This window comes from Zalophus californianus, chromosome 12 (genome assembly GCF_009762305.2).
Source record: "Zalophus californianus isolate mZalCal1 chromosome 12, mZalCal1.pri.v2, whole genome shotgun sequence".
NCBI classification, from domain to species: domain Eukaryota; kingdom Metazoa; phylum Chordata; class Mammalia; order Carnivora; family Otariidae; genus Zalophus; species Zalophus californianus.
In genome coordinates this window covers 27,822,712-27,846,924 of record NC_045606.1, presented here as the reverse complement: position 1 = coordinate 27,846,924, position 24,213 = coordinate 27,822,712, and the positions used below count along the sequence as shown (strand labels likewise).

Here is a 24,213-nt window from a genome sequence, read left to right as displayed (position 1 = left end):
ATATATGTTTGTAATTTTTATTTCCCTCATGTTTCCAAGAAAGTAAGCCATAGATTTATGTCAGTCTCTTCCAAATTAGAATTTTACCTCTTGATCTAATTACAAAACTAGATATATTCACTGAGTAAAGCCTGAGGGGTTTTTGTAGACAGGACACTATCAAAAAAATCTTGGGACATGGGCCAGGTCTACAATGAAATTAGAAGCTATGGGAGACACACTTGAAGGATAGAAAAGTTGGATGTTATATTTGTAAAAAAAAAAAAAAAAAAAAAGGATCTCTCTTCACTCATCGGCTTTTACCTGTGAACATTGCCTACACTGCTAGACCTTTCTACCAAAAGCCTACTCAACAAGCACAGTTTTACCTATTAAGTGTAAAAAGGAATATGGTACCATTCAACTTAGGAGGAAAGAAAAAAAAACAGTTTCTTAACAGGTAATTAAAGGATGAAAGCCTATTGTTAAAATGTTTGAGACAACAGAAAAGGACAATAAGGAATTAATTTGATTTATTCTCAAATAACTGAATTGCACAATAAATAGCTTGAGACTTGTAGACTTATAGTTTCATTATTCCTATAATTAGTACTGTTTTACTATCAAAATTAGATTCTTTTGATATTGAGGGCAAAAGAATTTCAGGAAAAAAAACTTTAAAAGTATATCATGGCTGATATTATCAAGAAAACAATGATAAATAACAGTGTGTGATTTAATTAGAGTCAAGTGGTCACTGTGGTTGAAAACATCTGATATTTTATTTGCGAAGTTTTGAAAAGAAAAATGCTAAATTTACATCGCAAATAACTTTAGAAAAGAGATGTTGCAAACATCGGGAAGCTTCAAAAAATATTTGTACCAATAATGTTTATAACTATGATTAAGAAATTGTAGATTCAAAGTCTTCTAACAAATCATAGATATTCAGGATAAGAAAGTCTACATATTTAGAATAAGTGATCACATATATTCAGAAGGAAATAGGCATTCCAAAAATTTTGTTGGTACTAAGCTCTTGGGTGATTCAAGCTTAAAGTCTAATTAAAATGTAACAAAGTATATACAAATCAGTTAAAGATTCTCCAAGGTGTATATATGTGCGCTGTGTGTTTGTGTGTGAAACACATGCGTGCATATGCTTATTTGTTGTGCATATGTTAGGCATAATAGCAGATATTTTCTAAATTGCATATGAATGTACATAATGCATATATATGAGATATGTATAAATGAAAATTTACAAGATAGCATTATTAACGTGTGTCTATTCAAGCATTTAAGCTATAGCTGATTAGTTCTATAATAGTTCATAAAATTTTTGTTCATTTTTAAAGGGGAAACTTGTTTTCTATTTTTGTGATTGTAATTTTTAAAATTGTAATTTTTAAAAGCCTTCAGAAATTATCTTTTATCATTGGAGTGTTCTTCACGACCTTTTAATGACCTAAAACTATCCTAAGAAAGGTGTCCAGGCTGATTTAAAGTCTGCTAAAAAAGAAACTGGCAATTTATTTCAGACAACAATTGTCCTGACGGGTCTTAAAGTAAGGAATTAATTGCCTATTTGTATATACTTTCTACTCTCACTGAAACATAAAAATGATGTTTTTAGTTTCATGTCTCTACTCTAAATTCGGGACAGTCAATGACAGTTTAGGGTGTAGAAATTGCTTGCTTACAACATAGATACCATGCAAATATTTTAATTAAATTGTATTTATTTTCAGCCTATGTCAGAACCAGTCTGAGATTGCATGATACGGGCCTGTTTTAGGTCTTTTGAAACCCTAGGTGTCCTTATTTGTTTTGGTGTTTCAAATACATTAAATAGCATTTCAAATATATTAAATCTACTTTTTGTCTTACATTAAACACTTTTGTTTGTTTATATTAAAAATTTGACAGAACTTTATAAATTTGCCCTTTCCTTATTATCTTCTGGGATTTTTTCAATAATTATTATGCATCTTGAGGGATAATTGCAGAGTAATTAAGAGTGATTAACGGTAAAAAATCTTAATTATAAGAAGCTTCAACTTAATAATTAAGGTTGAGAGGTTAAGTTTAACAGGCATTTAGTTTCATATCCCTTAATATCTGATTTGCATCTTTTTTCATATTCTAGAAGCCATATTAATTTTTTACAACCTAAATATTTTTCCAGGACCTTGAAAAGTATATGTTTGATCCCTGAGCAATTTTCTCTAGTGCCTAGTGAGATTCTGCCCCAGATGTATGTACTCGAAATCTTGACTATGCATCTTTAATCCTCTGTTTCCAGACTTGGAGTCCTGAACACCCCTGTAGTCTAATTTGGATTCTCACCCCTAAGCTTTCTGAGCATTCAGTACTTGGGACCATCATCATATTCATTGCATTGTACTCTAGTCATTAATTTAGTTGTCTGATTCTCAGTAACATAAAAGAAGGAGATGAGAACACATTCATTCATTTACTCAAATATATACAGTCATTCAAATACATACATCCACTAAAAATACATATTCATTATATATATTTAAATGCTACTCTCTGCCAGGCTTTGTTCTATTCACTAAGGATGTAATGGTAAATAAAAATCAAGTCCCCACTCACTAGAGGTTATATTTTAACTGCACACCTAATTTAATTTTGCACCTAAAACATTGCCTAACATATTGGATATAGCTAATAACTATTTTTAAATGCATAAATAAATAAATAAGGAAATTGTGCAATTAAACGTAAGAAGGAAGTTATTTAAATTTCCACACTGTAATACAATTTAAGTATTCAGGACAAAACATATCTTCAAGTTATTTGAAATATAATACATCTACTAATGCAAATAAAAATCAATTGGAATTCTGCATTGTAAATGAAATTAAACCTCAGTTGATTAGTTTTTAATTTATTCATATGTTTTTCCCAAATGGCCTCATCCCCCCATCCTCTCACAAGAGACAAAGAGAAGGAGAGACAAAGGAAGGCGGAGGGTTGAGAAAGAGAGAGCAAGAGAGAATGAGCTTAAATTTGGAATGAACTTCTCTAAAAATCTTAATGACAATTTTAAGTCTTTCCAATCAATTTGCTATGTTATTTTTAAAGAAAATGACCAATGTAGGTTTCAGTTCAGCTAACTCCTAGTAAATCATTGTTCAATGAAAATAAGTGGAGCAGAAAGTAGAATGTTGCACTTGTTCTTAGTACATCCCTGTAGGAACTGGCAGACATCAGATTTGTCAGAGTCACAACTCCTTTAGAGTTTCCAGGAGAACACCGGGATCAAAGAAAATAAATAGGTAAGATAAAGACTTACACTTTATTTGCAATAGGAGTTTCCCATTTAAGATTCACTTGTTACTATCATTTTAGAACAAGTTAAAAGTATGCTGGTTAGGAATCTTTACCTGACACTAATGGAACCACCTTTGACAGATTTTTTTGTTGAAAAATTATATAGTATGAATTGAAAAAAAGAACTGTCAGGTTGGATCAGATATTCTGTATCTGCAGGTGCCTCTTTGGCTCATATAATGTTCCCAATGATAGGTGGAAAAACTCATCTGTGCCAGAAGATTCTCTACATTATCGAAGAAGATGCATATTTTCATTCTGTCAAATGAGTGTATTTTAATCATAGTTATAACTACTGAATTAACCAATATTCCAAGTGTTAGTTTTTTTTTCCCAACGTGATGGTTCCATTTGATCAATTGCATATAGAGATAAGTGAAGTAGTAAAACTTCCATTGTGTAAATAAGCTGTTTTAATTAAGTTATCCACAGCATTTTTTCCCCAGTATTTTGATTCGGCCAATGTTTTATTGTTAACTAGAGAACTGTGTTCATGGCATAGATTTTACCAATGTTTGTAGTATCTTTTCCTATCAGCTCCAGTTTGTTTATAGTTATAACCATATTATATTTTGCTTCTCCACCTCCCTCTTATCATTTCTTTCTCACTCATTACTCACAGATTTTATTGCTATTTCTGGAACAATCTATGTACAGTCTTGCCTCAGGATCTTTGTATTTATTACTTCTTTGGTCTTAAATATGCCTTCCTGAGTTATCCACCCCGTTTCTTCCTTCAGACTTCAGGTAAAATGTCCACCAACTCAGAGAGGACTTACCTGACCATTCCAAGCAAATTAATAGTCAACCACTTTTGATCCTCTTATTTTATAGCACTTACTATCACCTGACATCATGTTATGTATTTGTATATTGTTTGGTTTATGGTTTATATACAATTTAAGTGTTTCAAGGCCAGGCACATCAATTATGCTGCCTAAAATAGTGCCTGGCACATAGTGAATAATAAATATTTAATGAATTAATAATACATATTTACATGGGTTATAAACAATTAGACCAGTTAAGGTTTATGAAGCTGCTTATGAAATAGTTAGAACATTCATATCAGGATAAAAGAAAATTCAAACATATAAAAAATGGAAGCCCTTATATTTGGAATAAAACTTCCCTTTTTTAGGCTTCCAACCACAGAAGTCAGAAGGAGATCAGAATGCTGAAGTGTTCTGATCTGCCCCTCTGCAGGCCTTTAGGTCTTCATGTGCAGGAGATTCAACCAAAGATAGGAGTGAGGCCATCACTGGAAGGGCATAGAGATCGCCAGTGTGCTCAGAGTAAGTTGACCTCTTACTGGCCATAGGATGCTTTCTGTGTAAGTCAAAAGGAAGCCCACACATCGTGTACGTTCCTCTTCTACAGGCCACCACTATTGTGGGTCAAGGGGGAACCCGTTCCAGCCTAAAGATGTCCATCAGAAGTCAAGAAAAATTCACACATCCTTTGCTGGGTCAGAGAGTACTATCATCAAGCGTCAAATAGTTATCCTGAAGCCCTGAACACCCCTGACAAGACCTCACAACCATCCCCCTTTCCCCATTGACACTATAGACTGTCTTGGGAAAATTAGGATTTGATTTCTCATGCCTGCTCTCTCATTTTATGTCGGTGGCTAAAAGGAACCCAAAACTTCCAAGGCATTCCTGATTCCCAAGTCTCTAATATTCATCTCGATTCCTCTCTGCCTCCTGATACCCTTTCACCATGCTGCTCTTTTGAACTCACCAACAAAGGCCCTTTATCTTCAACCACTTTTATGTAATTTCCCCTTTTCTTCTCTCTAAATGAAGCCTGATTCTTCTTTGATGACCCTTCTTCTCATGCCAGCCTCTGAGAGATGGCTAGTTCCCTACCACACCACTTACATCACTGAGATTGGAGGTGAGGTGATGTTCTCTTGCTCTTCGGTGTCACTTCCAAAACAGTCTCCTTCCTCCTCCCTAAAACCTCCTCCCTGTGATCTCATGGCATTAGCGGATACCAGCTGCTACTCCTCTTTATAGAAGTCTTTTACCAACCTCTGGTTGCTTCCTCTCTTCTGTTAAGATTTTAGTTTTAGCTTACTGCCTCTCTCTCCAACATCTTTCTTGTCATACAGTATGATAATTTCAATACCCACGTAGACTTCCAAAACACTAGTCTCTCAGTTACTTAACTCCTCTCCCCCAAAGATCTTGTTTTCCACCCTATCACTGTCTTGAAATAATTTCACTATCACGTGATACATGTGTCCAAGGAATATTTAACATGGTATTGACATTGGAGTTTCAGTGTTTACATTTACACTTGGGGTAATAGATTATGTGTTTACTTACTTATATAAACCTAGCATAAATTCTTTGCTTAAATCAACTCTTAAAGTTTTCCCTAATCCTATTGGATTGTAAGGGATCCAACAAAAATATGCTGTATAAATGCATATAGGATAATATAGTCTATGTTTCTCAAAAATATAAGTAATCTAGAAATATTCTGCATTTCTCACAAAATGTATGGTGAAAAAGCAGGAGTGGATGTAACTGTGAGAGAAATACTACTTCAAATTGTAGTTTCTATGACTTAAATAAGATCAAAATTGTTTAATAAGGTTAGTACTTAGCCAGTGAATCTCTATTGCATACTTTTTTTTGTTTTGACCAATTTGTGTATTTTCTCATTGAGATATTTTTAAGTCTCTGGCCCAGATTTGAGTGGTCTTTATTTTGTTTTCTAAATTATTTTCATTATTCAAATGTGAAATACTATATGATTACTGACAAAGCATCTGTTTTAGTAAGATAAAATTATTCAAAGGATGTTTTTATTTCATATTTTGAGAGATGTAATTATTTAAAATTTCTACTTACTTTTCATATGTGGTATAATTTCCTTATTCGGTGAGGAAAAAAGCTTTTGTTAAAGTAAAATCCAGTTACTTGCTAACAGTGCCATGAAATTACTGCTTAGCTTGGTTGTCAGTGTGAGCCTTTCATCATTAGTAGTGAAAAATGTTAATGACATCATAGCATTATGGACAAATCAATAGAGCGTGTTAGAGTTTCAACTAATTCTCAAATAAATCAGTTATTCTTTACCAGAGTCAGAGCCTAAATAATGAATAATTTCAAAGTACCTCAAATCCAATTAGCGATTACAAATCGTAATTTGGTTAAAGGAGGCAGAGTGAAATGTTTATCAAATTCAATGTCTACCTCCCATAATGCCTTTTTCCTTCCTACATTACATTTTCCTATGCAACCTTTAGAAGACGTTTATACTGATTTTTAATTTAGTGGAGCACCTATTAAGTGATTGCTAATTGTTTGAATTATATTGGAATTCTAAGAATGAATTTGTTTATTTTTGTAGGGTACTTAAAGTGTCCAGAAACTTAAAATAACCAATTGGACTGAACAAATGTACCTCAGGCATTAAGAATTTTTCCAGAAGGAGGTAAGAGATCTTAAAATATGCACACATTTGCATGTTAATGAGTTTTGGTGAAAATATAGATATACTAGTATATTTCTTTGGTGTGTAATTTAGAGGATAATTTTTTTAAAAATAAGGGCACTTTCTGTTTTTACTTAAATAATCTTTTATTCTGTGGAATGACTTGGATATATGAGATTGCTGTAACATTTCAAAAAGAAAATGGTTTGTAGGGAAGCCACATTGCCACTTCAAAATGTCAAGATCTGGATCGCTACTATTTTGCTTTTTTTCTTTTTCTTTTTTAATCTTTATATATAGGACTTAGACTGGGTTTGCCATGTTCCCCAAGAGCCACAGAGCAAAGATAGCTGATGTGTGGGCAGATTGCCATCAAGAAAGATCCTTTGGCTAGCCTGCCCCTTCTACATTTCCTGGACCACATATGGTTACCATCAACTAGAATCCATTCAAAGGCTTGAGTGCCAAGCACAGAAGGAGGAGTCAGTTTTTAATGTGTTACATTATCTTAATTTTGACCTAAGATGTGAGACTGAAATATTACCCTTAGTGTAAAATACATTTAGAAATCTGAATGTATACATATTACTTTTTTTTTTTAACCCTCTTTAACTATAAATGTTCCTCAAGCTTCATTTCATTGTAAGTACAAAGAAAATGTAGCTGCGTTAGGCTTACCATCACACTTTATTATATATATTGCTACCAGGAGGAATTGCTATTAGAAGAAATGAATAAAGGAATTAAAACATATATTTTAAGATCTAGGACTAGTGCATGGGAACTGTAAGAAAAAAAACCCTAAATCTAAATATTATTTCCCTTATAAGTGTTTGAGTTGAATAAAATTCATTTATTAATTTTATTTCACTAAAACTAAGGAAGTACAAATTTTATTAAGTCCTTGGGATTTAATTAAATGATTATTTCTATTTAATGTGAACAAATGCTTTTTCCTCAGTTTTGCATAATTAGTATCAAGAAAACTAAGATTTTTAAGAATTTTAAGGAAATTACAGTTGCTATATGGAAGCATCACTTATGCAAAACATTTATCATGTAAGGAAAATTTTAGTGATATGAGATGAACATTGAAGCTGTTAAAGTTAATACCAAATCATTATGGATTTTTAATTTTTTATGGCACATCTCATATCTTTCTTTTTAAATTTAAATTCAGTTAGCCAACATATAGTACCTCATTAGTTTTTGATGTACATCATTAGTGTTCAATGATTCATTAGTTGTGTAGCACCCAGTGCTCATCAGATCACATGCCTTCCTTAATGCCCATCACCCAGTTACCCCATCCCTCTACCCCCCCTCCCTTCTGCAACTCTCAGTTTGTTTCCCGGAGTCCAGAGTCTCTCATGGTTCGTCTCTCTGATTTCTTCCCATTCAGTTTTCCCTCCCTTCCCCTATGATCCTCTGTGCTATGCCTTATATTCCACATGTGAGTGAAACCATATGGTAATTGACTTTTCACTTAGCATAACCCCCCCCCAAGTTCCATCCATGTCAATGCAAATATTAGATATTCATCCTTTCTGATGGCTGAGTAACTTTCCATTGTGTATATGAACTACATCTTCTTTATCCATTCATCTGTTGAAAGACATCTCAGTTCCTTCCATAGTTTGGCTATTGCAGACATTGGTGCTATGAACATTGGAGTGAATGTGCCCCTTCTTTTTACTACATCTGTATCTTTGGGGTAAATACCCAGTAGTGCAATTGCTGGGTCATAGGGTAGCTCTATTTTTATTCTTGAGGAAACTCCATACTGTTTTCCGGAGTGGCTGTACCAGCTTGTATTCCCACCAACAGTGTAAGAGGGTTCCCCTTTCTCCACATCCTCAGCAACATTTGTTGTTCCCTGTCTTGTTAATTTTAGCCATTCTAACTAGTGTAAGGTGGTATCTCATTGTGGTTTTGATTTGTATTTCTCTGATGGCAAGTGAGCACATCTCATATCTTTAGTACTGGTAGGTCAATAAAGACTCCAAAATATGACTTTTGTATTGCCAGTTCTCTATATGTATACATATATTATACATGCATATAAACATATCTATACATATGTACAAATATTCATTATTGGGTTAGATTAATTTTTAGCCTTCACAGTACCAGTTTCCTGGATGCTAATTTTCATTAGTGCATCCTGTGCAAAAATACTAAACATTGCTTTCTTCTTCAGCAAATAAGAACCTTCTAATTTTCCAATTACAGTGATCTCATAGGGCACCAATAAAGGAGGAAAAATTCACAAAATGCATTTCTTGGATACTAATTAAAATCTGCTCCAAATTTATGGAGGCCAAAGTCAGACATAGTGTATACTTGAAGATCAAGCGAGTTTTTCAAAATTAATTTATAAACACATCAACAGTCCAAATGGATGAGTCTTAAAAATTATTGAATATAATTAACAATGTACACGTGGGATTGAAGTAAGATAGTAATTAGTAGTCAACTAATGCATTTTTATTAAAGTCCAAGTAGCAAATTCAACTAAAATCTGATGAAATTTACTTCCAGGTATTGCATCTAATGGAACTATTTGCAGAATTAAACTTTTGATTCTAGGCTTTGAGTAATACAAATGTAAACTGGGGTTGATAAAGATTGGTTTGTTGGAAAATGTGATCTGGTCATCCCAAACTGGAGGACTTGAGACTTTTTTTTTTAAATGTCCATTTCATTGACAAGGTTATTCTATCCCTTACTTTCTCCCTTTTTTTTAACAGAAGTAACCTAAATGAGAATTATTGGCATGTCAAATGTATAATCAAATATTTAATGTAAATGATTATTTAAAAAGAGTCAATAAACAATATATTTATTTTGTTTGTCCTGCTAATCCTATTGTTTAATGGCTTACTTGCTAAGAGAATGCCAATGTAGCAAGATCCAAGACATTTTTTTCTTTCCTGAATCTGAAAATTGTTTTGCAATTATTGATTATTCCCTTGACACAGCTCCATATATGTTTAATTCTGTAATAAATTCTATAATAAATTCTAAATTGAAAAATACAGATACTTTACTAGTAAGCTTGTGACAAAGATTTCAAGCATTAAAAAAAAATAGAACGCAGCTAAAGGAAACTGTAGTTAAGAAAAGGATGTATTAATTTGGAAGAGAGGAAAATGAGATAACATTCCACATTAACTAAAAAGGAAAATTGAAAATGTATGGATGAAAAGGTAGAAAACAATGTAAATCAAAATGCTAAAAATATCAAGAGTATTATATATATAATTTGTTTTTCCACTTGAGATTCAGTCAATATGACTATTGAATAACTTTGATATGTTTTTAGAGAGGCTGTCTCATACAGTAGAATAAAATGACACTCCAGACTCATATAGTTCTGGAATTTCAAGCTGAATCACTTTGTGACCTTGAGAATTTAATTTTCTTATTTAATTTATTTAATTTAATCTCATTTCATTAATTAACTAAATCATATTTAATTTTCTCATTTATACATTGAGACTACTTTTTACTTACCTACTTTTACTTGCTTATAATTTTTACAAATTTTGAAGAATTTTGTGATTTTTTAAATTACATTTTGAAGTGTATGGTATAGTTTTCTCTTTGAATACTTTCAAACTACTTTTTATTCATTTTATTTTTCAAAAGTGTTCTGCTCTTTTTCTGGTTGTTTAACTCTTATTTTTCTACTCTAGATTATAAACTTTTCAAGATTAAAAATATTTTTTCTTATTTATGCCTGCCCCTGCCCATCAGTTTGAGAGATAGACTTTATTTAGTGAGTGACTAAAGGAAAGAATAAGAACTTTTTTATATAGACATGTTGCTGCTGAATTGAATTAAGCTGAAACCATTTAAAACATTTAAATACTCTTTTAAAAAGTCACTATTTAGAAGATAGACTTTTTTTTCCAAATGAAAAATCCTTTTGACTCAATATACCCACCTATAAATTTAGCTTGTTTAATTTTATTTCTAAATAAGGTCTCTTAGCTTATAACATAATAATATCTTATTCTGCTTTAACCACTTCTAAGTTTTTTCAAGGAATTAGAATGTATTTTCTTTATCATAGATTTTCCTAGCTATCTTTCAAAGAAAGAGAGAAAGGTAGATAGCTCAGATGTGTAAGAAAATCATTCTGGAACTGAGCTCCCATTCAATAATAGTAACAAGAAACCATAGTGATCTGCTTAACTAGCAAGCCCTCATCTCCTCACCTTGGCTAAGATGATAGTGACCACAGGGTCAGAAGGTGTGCTTAGCGGCGTGGCCTCACACCTGAGAAAAATCTAACCCTTGCCTAACCTCCTCTGTATCTAGTGAGGGTGGGATCGGTGTGGCCATGAGTAGGGCAGAAGTGTTACCAACTCCTGAAAAATTTCATTGTTTGTATGTTTGTACAAATTCTCTATCTGATTCAGATGGAATCATTTATTTATTTTTCTTTTCTTTTTTTTTTTTTTTAGAATTTATTTATTTATTTATTTGAGAGAGAGAGAATGAGAGATAGAGAGCACGAGAGGGAAGAGGGTCACAGGGGGAAGCAGACTCCCTGCTGAGCAGAGAGCCCGATGTGGGACTCGATCCCGGGACTCCAGGATCACGACCCGAGCCGAAGGCAGTCGCTTAATCAACTGAGCCACCCAGGCGCCCTATTTATTTTTCTAGCTAATAATTCCTTCTTCATACTGTTCTTTTTCTTCTTCTTCTTCTACCTTTGATAATTTGTGCTAAATGTTTTTAGGTCCACAGAACTTCTGAGCCAGAAGAGTTTTAAGAAATCATTTCATTGTTTACATAAGGAAACTAAGGCCAAGATAAATCTAATACAAGTTACAGACACCAGGAACCCAAGCTCCAAACTCTAATTTTAGAGTTCGTTCTTTTATTTCGTAATATCTTGTTCCCAAGATACTCTTTTTGCTGCACTTTCTTTCTTACTCATTTTAGGATTATCTGTTGACAGTTTCTATTATTTATCAGCATTGTCTTCAACTGAAATTTGTAACTTATATAGACAAAATAAAGAGGTGACATCCTCTTCTTCCACAAAGACAAGCCTGTCAGTAGGTAAAAATAATTGAGCAAGGAAGATTGGGTAATAAGAGAAACACGTACATAATACACTACCTCAGGGAACAGCCCTGTTCAGGGAATGACATTTTATGGCTGGCTAAATATATATTGAGATATACACACACACACACACACACACACACACACACGCACACACACACACATACATGAAAGGCAAAACAGTGCATAGAACTTTTGTCTTGGTTAAATTCATTGGGATGTGTAGCTTCTTCGGGAGAAACCTCTGAATTTATTTTTCCTTACTAACTTTATTGAGGGATAAATTAGTAATATAAACTCCATATAAACTCCATCTGTTTTAAAGGGCTCAATTCTATGAGTTTTGACAGTGGTATATACCCATGAAACCACGACCAGAAGCAAGAAACAGAATATTTCTATCACCCCAACAAGATTCTTTATGACCCTTTACTTTTTTCATACTCTGCACTAGCTTGCATTTTATATAAATGGAATCATGTAAGTATGTATTTTTGAGTATTTTTTTCACTTAGCATAATGATATAGAGATTTATTTATGTATTTGTTTGTATCAGTAGTTCATTTCTTTTTATTGCTGAATAGTATTCCACTGAGGCTATACTACATTTGTTTATTCATTCGCTCTTTGATGGATAGTTAGTTGTTTCTTTTGACTTTTGTGGATTAATTCTCTATGAGCATTTGTGTACAAGTCATTGTGTGGATATATGTTTTCATTTCTCTTGGAAAAACGTAGAACTGGAATATCAGGATCTTTGGTAGGTGTATGCTTAACTTTTAAGAAATGACAAACAGTTTTCCCAAGTGGTTGCACCATTTGGCATTCACCAGAGCAGTGTATGAGAATTCCTGTTGTTCTGCATCAGAGGTCTTCAAACTATAGCTCTTGAGCCAAATCGGCTTTATTTGTAAATAAAGTTGTATTGGAACACAGCCACACTCTTGTTATGAATGAGGTGCTTCATGCTACAAAAGCAGACTTAAGTAATTGTGACAGAAACCATATGGACCTCAAAGCTTAAAATACGTACTTTCTGGCCCTTTAAAACAAAAAAGTTTGCTGATCCCTGCTCTGAATCCTTGCAAAATTTCTTGTTGTCAGTCTTTCTTAATTTTAGCCATTTTAATGTATATGTGATGGTATTTCAGTGGGATTTAATTTGCATTTCCCTGATGACTAATGATATTGAGCATCTTTTAATTTGTGTATTTGCCATCTGTATATCTTCTTCTCTGAATTATCCATTGAAATATTTTGCTCTATTTTTTTAACTGGCCATTTCTCTTATTAGCTTTCAGTTGTAAGATCACTTTATATATTCTGGATACAAATTCTTTAGTAGATAGATATGTTTTATGAATATTTTCTCCCATGCAATGGCTTTCATTTTCATATTCTTAAGTTTCTTTTGAATAGCAAAAAAATTTTAATATTGATAAAATACAATATATCATTTTTTATCATTTGTACTGTTGGGTACTAAGAAACCTTTGCTTATCCCAGTTTAAATTTTTTTTCTCCAATATTTCTCCAGTATTTTCTTCTAAGAGTTTTATTGTTTTAGTTTTTGAAGGAAGGACTATGATCTATTTTAAGTCACTTTTTGCACATAATGAGAGATGTTGAGATAAATCTTTTTTTTTTTTTTCCATGTCAGTGTCTAATTGTTCTAGCATCCTTTGTTGAAAGGTCATTTCTTTCCATTGCCTTACCTTAGGAACTTCGTCCAAGATTAATAGCCTACGTCTGAACTAATTGTTTCCATTGAACTGTAACTACTTTTGCCAATGACATACCATCTTGATTTTCGTAGATTTACACTGTCTTGAAATTGGTGACTTGTATAAGATGACCAATTCAGCTGTATTTTAAAATTTCTTTGGTATTCCTAGGTTGTTTGCTCTCCCATATGACTCCTCTATCCACTCCCTCACACATACAGAAAGCCTCTTAAAAATTTATTGGGATTCTGTTGATTCTGTAAATCAATTTATGTTTCTTTAGATATCTTATTATTACTGATATTTAATTCGATTCTACTGTGTTCAGAGAACATACTCTGATATCAATCATTTAAAATCTACTGCGAGTTATTTTAAGACCCACCATATGTGCTTCATTGTGTTCTTTATATCCACTATGTTTTTACTGATTTATTTTTGTCTAGATGTTCTAATAAAATCCATCCCTATGGTTATGTAATTAAAAGTTTTTTCCTTTAATTCTGTCAGTTATTGTTTCTTATACTTTGTGGTACTTTTGTTAATTCATACACATTTATGCTTTGTATGTCTTCCTACTGAATTGACCCTCTTATCATTAGGTACCATTTATTTTTATCTTTGATAATACTGTTGGCTTAATGTCTATTTTAGATGATTTTAAAATAGCCACTGCAAGTATTTTTATGCGTAATATTTGTGTCTGTTCATTTTCAAGTCGTCTGTTAGAGCTGCAGTTGAGCATTTAATGCATTCTGATTTCTGTTCCTTTGTAATGTTTATTCCCCCAACCCCACCAAGAAAAGAAAAACTCTTAGGATTCTACTTTTATCCCTGATATTCTGAAATAGAGTTATGTTATGCCTTTTAGGATTTGTTTTATTTTGTCATCATTGCAGTATGCACTAAGAAGACCCTTTTAATCTTAAGACTTATGCCCTTCCAGTTATGGGAAATATTATTGATATATGGATATAGATATAGAAATACCTACATCTAAATTTAGATGGATATGTAGATATATCTCTATATATGAAATATATGTCAAGATTTGTATAGCTATATGTATATGTGATATATATTATATTATCATATTATATATATATTTCTATATAGTACATGTGATACATATTATATTTTTTTCTCCAATATTTCTGTAATATTCTCCAATATATATATATATCACATATACATATATAGAGAAATTTATATATAAATTTCTTCCCTGAGTTTCCTGTCTTCCCATTATGTTACTCCTAAAAATCTGATTTTTGGCTGCTTTAACTGATCCATTATTTTCCTTTACTTCTATTCTTCCATCCCATGTTTTTGCTGTTTTGTTTTGTGGAAATTTTTCTTGACTTTGTTTTCCAACCCTTGTACTGAAGTTCTTATTTCAGTTATGATAGTTGTAATTTCTAGGAGCCCTGTCTGATTCTGTTTCATTTTCTTATAGTCTTGTTTGTTTTTCATGTCTCTTGATTTTTTGTATTCAAGCATAATTAACATACAGTGTTATATCAGTTTTAAGTATACAATATAATGATTCAAAAATTCGATATATTGCTCAGTGCTCACCACAGTAAGTGTACTCTTAACCCCCTTCACCTGTGCCACCCATCTCCTGACCCACCTCTCCTCTGGCAACCAACAGTTTGTGCTCTATATTTGGATCCTTTTTTGTTTGTTTGTTTTTCCCTTTTTTCCTTGTTTATTTATTTCTTAAATTCCATATATGAATGAAATCATGTTACTTGTCTTTCTCTGACTGATTTATTTTTTAAATATTTAGCATTCTACCCTCTAGAACTGCCCATGTTGTTGCAAATGGCAAGATGTCACTCTTTTTTATGGCTGAGTAATATTGCATTGCGTATATATACCACATCTTCCTTACCCATTCCTCTATGGATGGATGGATACTTGAGTTGCTTCCATATCTTGGCTATTGTAAATAATGCTGCAGTAAACATAGGGGTGCACATGTCTTTTTAAACTAGTGTTTTCTTTTCTTTTCTTTTTTGGTAAATACCCAGTAGTAAAAATACTGGTTCATAGGGTAAATCTATTTTTAACTTTTTGAGGAGGCTTTATACTGTTTTTCACAGTGGTCATACCAATTTATATTCCCACCAACAGTGCACAAGTGTTCCTTTTTCTTCACATCCTCACCAACCATTGCTATTTCCTATGTTTTTGATTTTAGCCATTCTGAAAGGTGTGAAGTGATATTTCATTGTTGTTTTGATTTGTATTTCCTTGATGATTAGTGATGTTGAGAATTTTTTCATGAGTCTGTTGGCCATCTGTATGTCTTCTCTGGGAAAAATGTCTATATATGTCCTCTGCCCATTTTTTTTTAAGATTTAACTTATCTATTTTAGTTAGAGAGACAGTGTGCGTGGGAGGCAGGGGCAGAGGGAGAGGGAGAGAGAAACCCAAGCAGACTCTATGCTGAGTGCAGAGTCAACGTGGGGCTCAATCTCACAACCCAGAGATCAGACCTGAGTCAAAACCAAGAGCCAAACACTTAACTTACAGTACCACCCAAGTGCCCTGTCTCTGCCCATTTTTTAATTGAATTATTTGATTTTGGGTGTTATAGTGTATAAATTCTTTCTATATTTTGGATATCAACCCCTTATTGGTTACATCATTTGCAAATATCTTCTCCCATTTAGTAAGTTGTCTTTTTGCTTTATGTATGGCTTTCTTCACTGTACAAAAGCTTTTTTTTTTTTTTCGGTGTAGTCCCAGTAGGTTACTTTTACTTTTGTTTCCCTTGCCAAAGGAGACGTATCTAGAAAAATGTTTCTAAAGTTGATGTCAAAGAGATTACTGCCTGTTTTCTCTAGGAATTTTATGGTTTCAGGTCTTACACTTAGGTCCATAATCTATTTTGAGTTTATTCTTGTGTATAATATGAGACAGTGGTCCAGTCTCATTCTTTTGCTTGTAGCTCTGCAGTTTTCCCAATACCATTTGTCAAAGAGACTGTCTTTGCCATTGTATGTTCTTATCTCCTCTGTTGTAAATTAATTGACCATAATAGCATGGGTTTATTTCTGGATTCTCTGTTCTGTTCTGTTGATCTATGTGTCATTTTTTGTGCCAGTACCATACTGTTTTGGTTATTATGGCTTTGTAGTGGATCTTTGAAATCTGGGATTGTGATACCTCCAGCTTTGTTCTTCTTTCTCAAGATTATTTTCATTATTCAGTTTCTTTTGTGGTTCCATACAAATTTTGGGATTATTTGGTCTAGTTCTGTGAAAAATGCTGTTAATATTTGATAGGGATTACATTAAATCTGTAGATTGCTTTGGATGGTATGAACATCTTAACAATATCGATTCTCCCAATCCATGAGCATGAAGAATCTATCCATTTATTTGTGTTATCTTCACTTTCTTTCATCAGTGCTTTGTAGTTTTTATAGTATAGGTCTCATCTGCTTGGTTAAGTTTATTCCTAGGTATTTTATTCTTTTTTGGTGTAGTTGTAAATGGGATTGTGTTCTTAATTTCCCTTTCTACTACTTCATTATTAGAGTATAGAAATACAACAGATTTCTGTATATTTATTTGGTATCCTGCAACTGCACTGAATTCATTAATCAGTTCTAGCAGTTTTTTTGGTGGAGTATTTCGGGTTTTCTGTATATAGTATTATGTCATCTGCAAATTGTGAAAGTTTTACTTCACCAATTTGGATGTCTTATTTTTTGTTTTTGTTTTGTGTGTGTGTGTGTGTGTGTGTGTGTGTGTGTGTTTGTTTTTGTTTTTTGCCTGATTACTGTGACTAGGACTTCCAGTGCTATGTTGAATAAAAGTTGTGAGAGTGGATGGGGGGTGCCTGAGTGGCTCAGTTGGTTAAGCATCTGCCTTTGGCTCAGGTCATGATCTCAGGGTTCTAGGATCAAGCCCCACATCGAGCTCCCTCCTCAGCGGGAGTCTGTCTGTCTGTGTCTCTCTCTCCCTCTCTCTGCCCCTCCCCCTGCTTGTGCTCTCTTTCTCTCAAATAAATAAATAAAATCTTTAAAAAAAAAAGTTGTGAGAGTGCCTTTCCTTGTCTTATTTCCTGATCACAGAGGTAAAGCACTCAGGTTTTCACTACTGAGGATGATGTTAGCTGTGAGTTTTTCATATATGGCCTTTATGTTGTGGTATATTCCCTCTAAACCTATTTTGTTGAGAGTTTTTATCATAAATGCATGTTCTATTTTCTCAAATGTTTTTTCTGCATCTATTGAAGTGATTATTTGTTTTTTGTCCTTTCTCTTGTTAATGAGGTGTATGACACTGATTGACTTGAAAATATGAATCATCCTTGCATCCCTGGAATAAATCCCACTTTGATCCCATGGTGAATGATTTTTTTTTAAATATTGTTAGATTTGTTTTGCTAATATTTTGTTGAGAATTTTTGCATTTATGTTTATCACAGACATTGACCTATAGTTTTCTTTTTCTGTAGTATCTTTATCTGGTTTTGATATCAGGGTAATGGTGGCTTCATATAATGAATTTGGAAGTTTTCCTTTCTCTTCTCTTTCTTGCAATAGTTTGAGAAGACTAGATGTTAACTCTTATTTAAATGTTTGGTAAAATTCACTTGTGAGGCCATCTGGTTCTGGATTTTTGTTTGTTGGGGTTTTTTTAAATTACTGATTCCATTTCATTCCTCGTAATCAGTCTGTTCAGATTTTCTGTTCCTTTCCTGATTCAGTTTTGGAAGGTTATATGTCTCTAGGAATTTGTTCATTTCTTCTAGGTCTTCCAATTTGTTGGCATATAATTTTTTATAGTATTTTCTTACAATCTTTTGTAATACTGTGGTGTCAGTTATTTCTCCTCTTTCATTTCTGCTTTTTTTTTTTTTTTTTTTTAGTTCTCTCCCCTTCTCTCTCCTTCTACATCGGCTAAAGGTTTATCAATTTTGCTAATCTTTTGAAAAAACCCCAGCTACTGGTTTCATTGATCTATCCTATTGTTTTTTACAATCTCTATTTCACTTATTTCTGCTCTAATCTTCATTATTTCCTTCATTCTGCTGGCTGTGGGTTTTGCTTCTCCTTTTCTCCTAGCTTCTTTAGGTGTAAGGTTAGAATGTTTGTTTGAAATTTTGTTTGCTTCTTTTTTTTTTTTTTTTTTTTTTTTTTTTTGAGGTAGGCCTGTATTGCTGTAGTGTTTCCTCTTAGAACAGCTTTTGCAGCATCCCAAAGATTTCGGAATGTTGTGTTATCATCTTCATTTGTCTCTATGTATTTTTTTGATTTCCTCTTTGATTTCTTGGTTGATCCATACATTGTTTAGTAGCATGTTATTTAACCTCCATGTATTTCTGTTCTTTCCAGATTTTTCTTGTGACTGACTTCTAGTTTTATACCATTGTGGCCAGAAAAGATGCATGATGATTTCAGTCTTTTGAATCTGTTGAGACTTGTTTTATGGCGTATTCTGGATAATTTTCCATTTGTACTTGAAAGAATGTATATTCTGCTGTCTTGGGATGGAATGTTGTGAATATATCTGTTAGATCCATCTGGTCCAGTGTATCATTTAAAGCCTCTGTTTCATTGTTGATTTTCTGTTTGCTTGTTTGTTTTTAAAAGAATAAATATCTGTCTTATTCATGAAGAATATTCATTATCGTTTTGACATGTTCTTCATTTCCTTCATTGTCTTTGTTTTCTCCAAGTTCTTTCATTGGTGATTTTAGGGTTTTGTTGTAGTTTTGTTGTTGCTCTTCTTCATTCGTGGTGATAGCTTTCTTCATGAGGCAGATAATTCTGGACTGTACACTGGTGTATGGGTGAGATATCAAACCATTTTTGGATATGAGCTAAGGTTGGGGTCGGAAGGATTAGAGAACATTTGGTGGACCATTAGACTGCACTTTATATTGGCCAGTAAACAAATCAGTCTTTTCACAATGGGCCATCAAACAACAACATATGGAAGAAATGTGTCCTTTTTCGAGGTCTGTGTAGTTTCTGTAATAGTTGACAGAGGGGAAGTACCTACTGATTGCTGATATTTGGGTGTAGGGTGGGGGAAAGTTGGTCTTGAAGTCTTCTTCTAATAAGGCATGCTATTAGTGCTCATTGTCTCAGGTTCCTCAGGGTCAGTGGGCTTGCTTGCCCTGAGAAGCTCTCTGACTCCCCTCTGCCATGTTAAATAAGGTTATGTGAATTCTTACCCCAAAATTCCTTAAAGTCTTATATTGCTACCACCACTTTTATCAGTCTCATGGTCATAGTGGATGAATACATTTTGTTTGGTTGTTACAATTCTTTTATTATATCTTTACTGGGGTTAAGGTAGGGAGAAGAGGTGAATTTGTTTGTATGTTTAATCTTTCTCATTTAATTAGAATTCACATTATATTCTTAACAAATAATCAGATATTTTTAAAAATAGATTTACTTGACTTAAATATTATTATGGATGATAGTAATGTGTGTTCAGAGGTTTTATAGGCAGAAAAAATCATCTGAGTTTCTCAGGAACAGAGATCTAGACCAGTGATTAATCAGTCTTCCCTCCTTTGTGGCCATATTTTGTGGATCATTTATTACTTTTTGGCACTTTTACCATAGGAAGAGAAGGAAACTCACATCTATCCATTTGAATATATGCTAAGAATTTTTACTTAGAGGTTTGGTAGAGGAAGAATTGGAAATTATTGGCTAAAATTATGCTTTGAGATTATATGCGGATTTCATTGCTCATGTTATTTTTGTACTCCTATTACCATAGATAATTGACTATAATTTAAGTGGGAGTATAGACTGAAATATATTTGCAGCTCATCTGGGTTTCATCAAAATTATATCCCTATTGGGCCACAACTGGACTTTGAAACAACTTATGTCTGGAAGTGCTACCCATAGTCATCAGGGATTTGCCTGAGGTCTGAGACAGTCGCTATGGAATCTGTCCTACTCCACTCTTCTTTACTGAAACCATAAGCGACAGCAGTTAGCCAAAGCTGAAAATAACAAAAGGTGAAGAAATAAGCAGAAAGAAGAAGAGTATTAACTCTTGCACTTGTAGACTGTTGTACGTAGATCCATGTAAGTTAGTTATTATAAATGGAATTTCTGGAACAAGTTATTTTAATCTACACTACACAAATTGAGACACAGGTTCTCATGTTTTGGGGGACTTTTAACCCACATCATTCTAAATATGTGGTCACAAGTTTGTTTGAACTTTCTTTGTTAAGGACAATTTTCTTTTGTTTCTAAAATAGTGAAGTTAAAAAAAAAAATTCAGACCAAACCATAGAATTATTTTTTAATCAGAAGAGCATGAGTTCAGATAAAATTTCCTAACAGTCTGTGTTTTAAGTAGTACTTTCTAAGATATTTTTAAAATCTCAAAAAACGGTATCAAATGGTATTCAGAAAGCCATCTTAGTGAATAGTGCATCAAAACTGACATGACTTGAAGTTGTGTTGAAGCTGTAAATACATTGTCGTATTGCCATATTGTGATTTATTTGAGAGGGAGGGGGATTTAGTGAAAGTGTGTAAAAAAAGATAGCATTTAAGCATTTTTTCACTTAACAGCTTTTTTTTTTATTTGTCTGTGTTTTAGAGAGGGGGATAGAGGGAGAGGAAGAGCAGAGGGAGAGGGAGAAAGAATCTTAAGCAGGCTCCATGCCTGACATGGGGCTTGATCTCACAACCCTGAGATCGTGACCTGAGCCAAAATCAAGAGTCAGATGCTTAACCCATTGAGCCACCCAGGTTCCCCTCACTTAACATTTTGTAGAGTCTTTTTACTGACTATACTAAATTATCCTTGGATATTGATTAAAAAGTTATCAAGAGGGATATGGAGATACCAAGATGAATAAAGTAAAAGCATGTATAATAATACAGATTCTAGGGATATGTAGAATGTACTTATTCATATCAATAGAAAAATCTATTGCAGTTCTATAATCATTTGAGACCGCCCTAAATTTCTATCAAGCAATCAAGAAGTCTTTTTGCACAATGACTACTCTAACTTGCTATATGACTGCCAGTCTGAGAGCAAATGGACACTTATATTTTGATTACTAGATAATATGCAAAACATATCCATCCTTTATCATGAATCTCATCCAATTTCTAAACTAGGAGATAAATGTGTTGCTTGAATTCATAATTCAAAAAGAGGGTATACATGTCAAGGTGGCCATTTTGAAGAAACTACATAAAATGGTTTTGTTGGCCTGCCAAAATTACTAATTTCAATCTCATCACTCATCCAGCTAACTCCGTATAAACCTTCATGTCTCGGCTCAATATTAATTCCACAAAAAAAGCCTTCATATTTTATAGTACTTGTCACAGTTATAATTTCTTGTTCAATCTCTGTCTTCTATAAATTATACTTTTTATTAAGTTGGGGATTGTGTTTCTACTTGCTAGTTTATTCACTCATATTTGCTCAATTAATATAGTGATCATTTGATTTGTTAAGCTTACATTTAAATATTATATATTTTGCTTAATTATTTTTATGGCTTCTTGCCATTTCCAATAATATATGAGAATATTAACTATGAAAGTAGCTTTGACTTGTGCATTTATGGACATGTTTGTTGTCAGACCCAACCATGGTAATGGTTATCATATCTCAACCTTTTGCAAAATTAGCCTCAACGTGTTGGTTGATTTATTTTCAAAATCATAGTAAGAATCCTTGATTATAACTGAGAGTTAAGTGCAACCAAGAAGTGGTAAACTATATATATATATATATATATACATATACACACACACACACCCACACACACATATATACACACACATAGGTATGTGTAAACTATATATATGTATAGTTATGTAAATATATATAGTGTGTGTATATATATATATATACATATATATATATATATAGCTTATGACTTTGGATTGTGTATCAGGGGACATAATTACAAATTTATTTACTTTCTAGTTGTTTTGCTTTACCAAAGAGAGCAAAGTTAATTCAGGAAGAGATTTTAAAGATCATTCTGCACGACTTATTTAGGTATAAGAATTAAAGAAATGAAAAAGGCAAAACCGTTTGTCCCAAACAGAGTCAATAGAAAGCATAGGTATAGAAATCAAATTTTTGAAAGCTATAAAGACAGTTCTTCTACTGCCAACGTGTGGGCTTCATTTCAGTTATTTCCCGCCTTAAAATTTGTATTCTTTTAAAAAGTTTTGCCTTAGGCAAAAAATAAATTATAGCTTCCATGTTTTGTGAATGAAGTAAATGTTTACCTCTACAGCCTGGTGACTTAGTGCCAGAATATCCAACAACAAGAGCAAACCTAATGTCACTCATTTAACAACAAAATGAGACTGTCAGCATTTTTATTAATGTCTATTTTGAATCAAGAGACCATTGTCTCATAGAAATATTCTAGACCAATTGCTAGTCTAGACTGTGAAACTAGATGGAGGTGCCTTGTAAATTAAATCCTTTCGTATCCCACAGGCTGAGATCGTGCACATCTGAGATGTGTTAGCTGAAATTCCATGCAATCCTCAATTGCCAAGTTTGGATAGAATGACCATAACACTAAAAGTAAGAAAACTAAGAAAAATTAACATTAAAAAATGTATATTATACAAAGTGTTACAGATAGCAGTGAGAAGAGAAAGGCCTCTAGCATTCTTTACTCCCAGATTTAAACTTGAAGAGGAACTGTTCTTAGCTCTAGGGAGGAACTACAAAGGTAGGGAAAAGAGTTATAAACCCGAGCAACCAAAATTGAAAAAAATCAGAGAGACAAATACTGTATGATATCATTAATATGTGGAATCTAAAAAAGCTGAAACAGAGTAGAATGATGGTTGCCAGGACCTTGAGGGTGTAGGAAATGGGGGGATTTTGATTAAAGAGTACAGAATTCCAGTTATAAGAATAATAAGTTCTGGGGACCTAACGTACAGCATGGTGACTAGAGTTAACAATACTGTATTGCTACTGTACTTGAAAGTTGCTAAGAAAGTAGATCTCAAATGTTCAACACACACACAAACACAAATATTGATTATATGAGGTGATGGATGTGTTAACTAACTTAATTGTGGTAATCATTTAGTAATACATACATATGTCAAATCATCATGTTGTACACCTTCAACTTACACAGTGTTATATGTCAATTATATCTCAATAAAGCTAGAAAAAAAAAGACTAAGCAACGAATTAATTCAGAGGTATTTTCTGAACAGCTTTCTGTTGAAAACACATGCATACAAGATGTGATTCCTTCCCTCAAGTATCCATCAGTTTAACTGAAGTTGTATTTTTGTCACCATTTTACCAGCTTAACATTCACTTCCTGAATATTTAGAGTATTCCAGGTATTGTGATAAATTATTGGGAAAGAGGAATAAAAATAAATGCCCTACAATCACAGGAATGTCATCATGGGAGCAATATCGTAAAAAGTTCAATAAAATATGGTAAGTGCTAAGATGGCAGCATGCCCACTTCTCGGTCTTCACTTGGCTTTCACATAATTCCCATGAGAAGACTATAGGAATTTAATTTATTTAATTATGTTGATAAATATAGACAACCTAATATGAAACTGACCAAAGCATATAAATAGGAAATT

The 24,213-nt window shown here is 33.0% G+C and overlaps 1 protein-coding gene across 1 annotated transcript in view; it reads left to right on the top strand.

The window, feature by feature from the left end:
• Positions 1-24,213, top strand: part of SEMA3A (semaphorin 3A) — a 463,873-nt gene that overhangs the window by 138,860 nt on the left and 300,800 nt on the right. Inside the window, exon 4 of the mRNA XM_027574766.2 lies at positions 6,706-6,789. The gene's annotated coding sequence lies outside the window, so the exon portion shown is untranslated. The remainder of the gene's footprint in view (positions 1-6,705; positions 6,790-24,213) is intronic.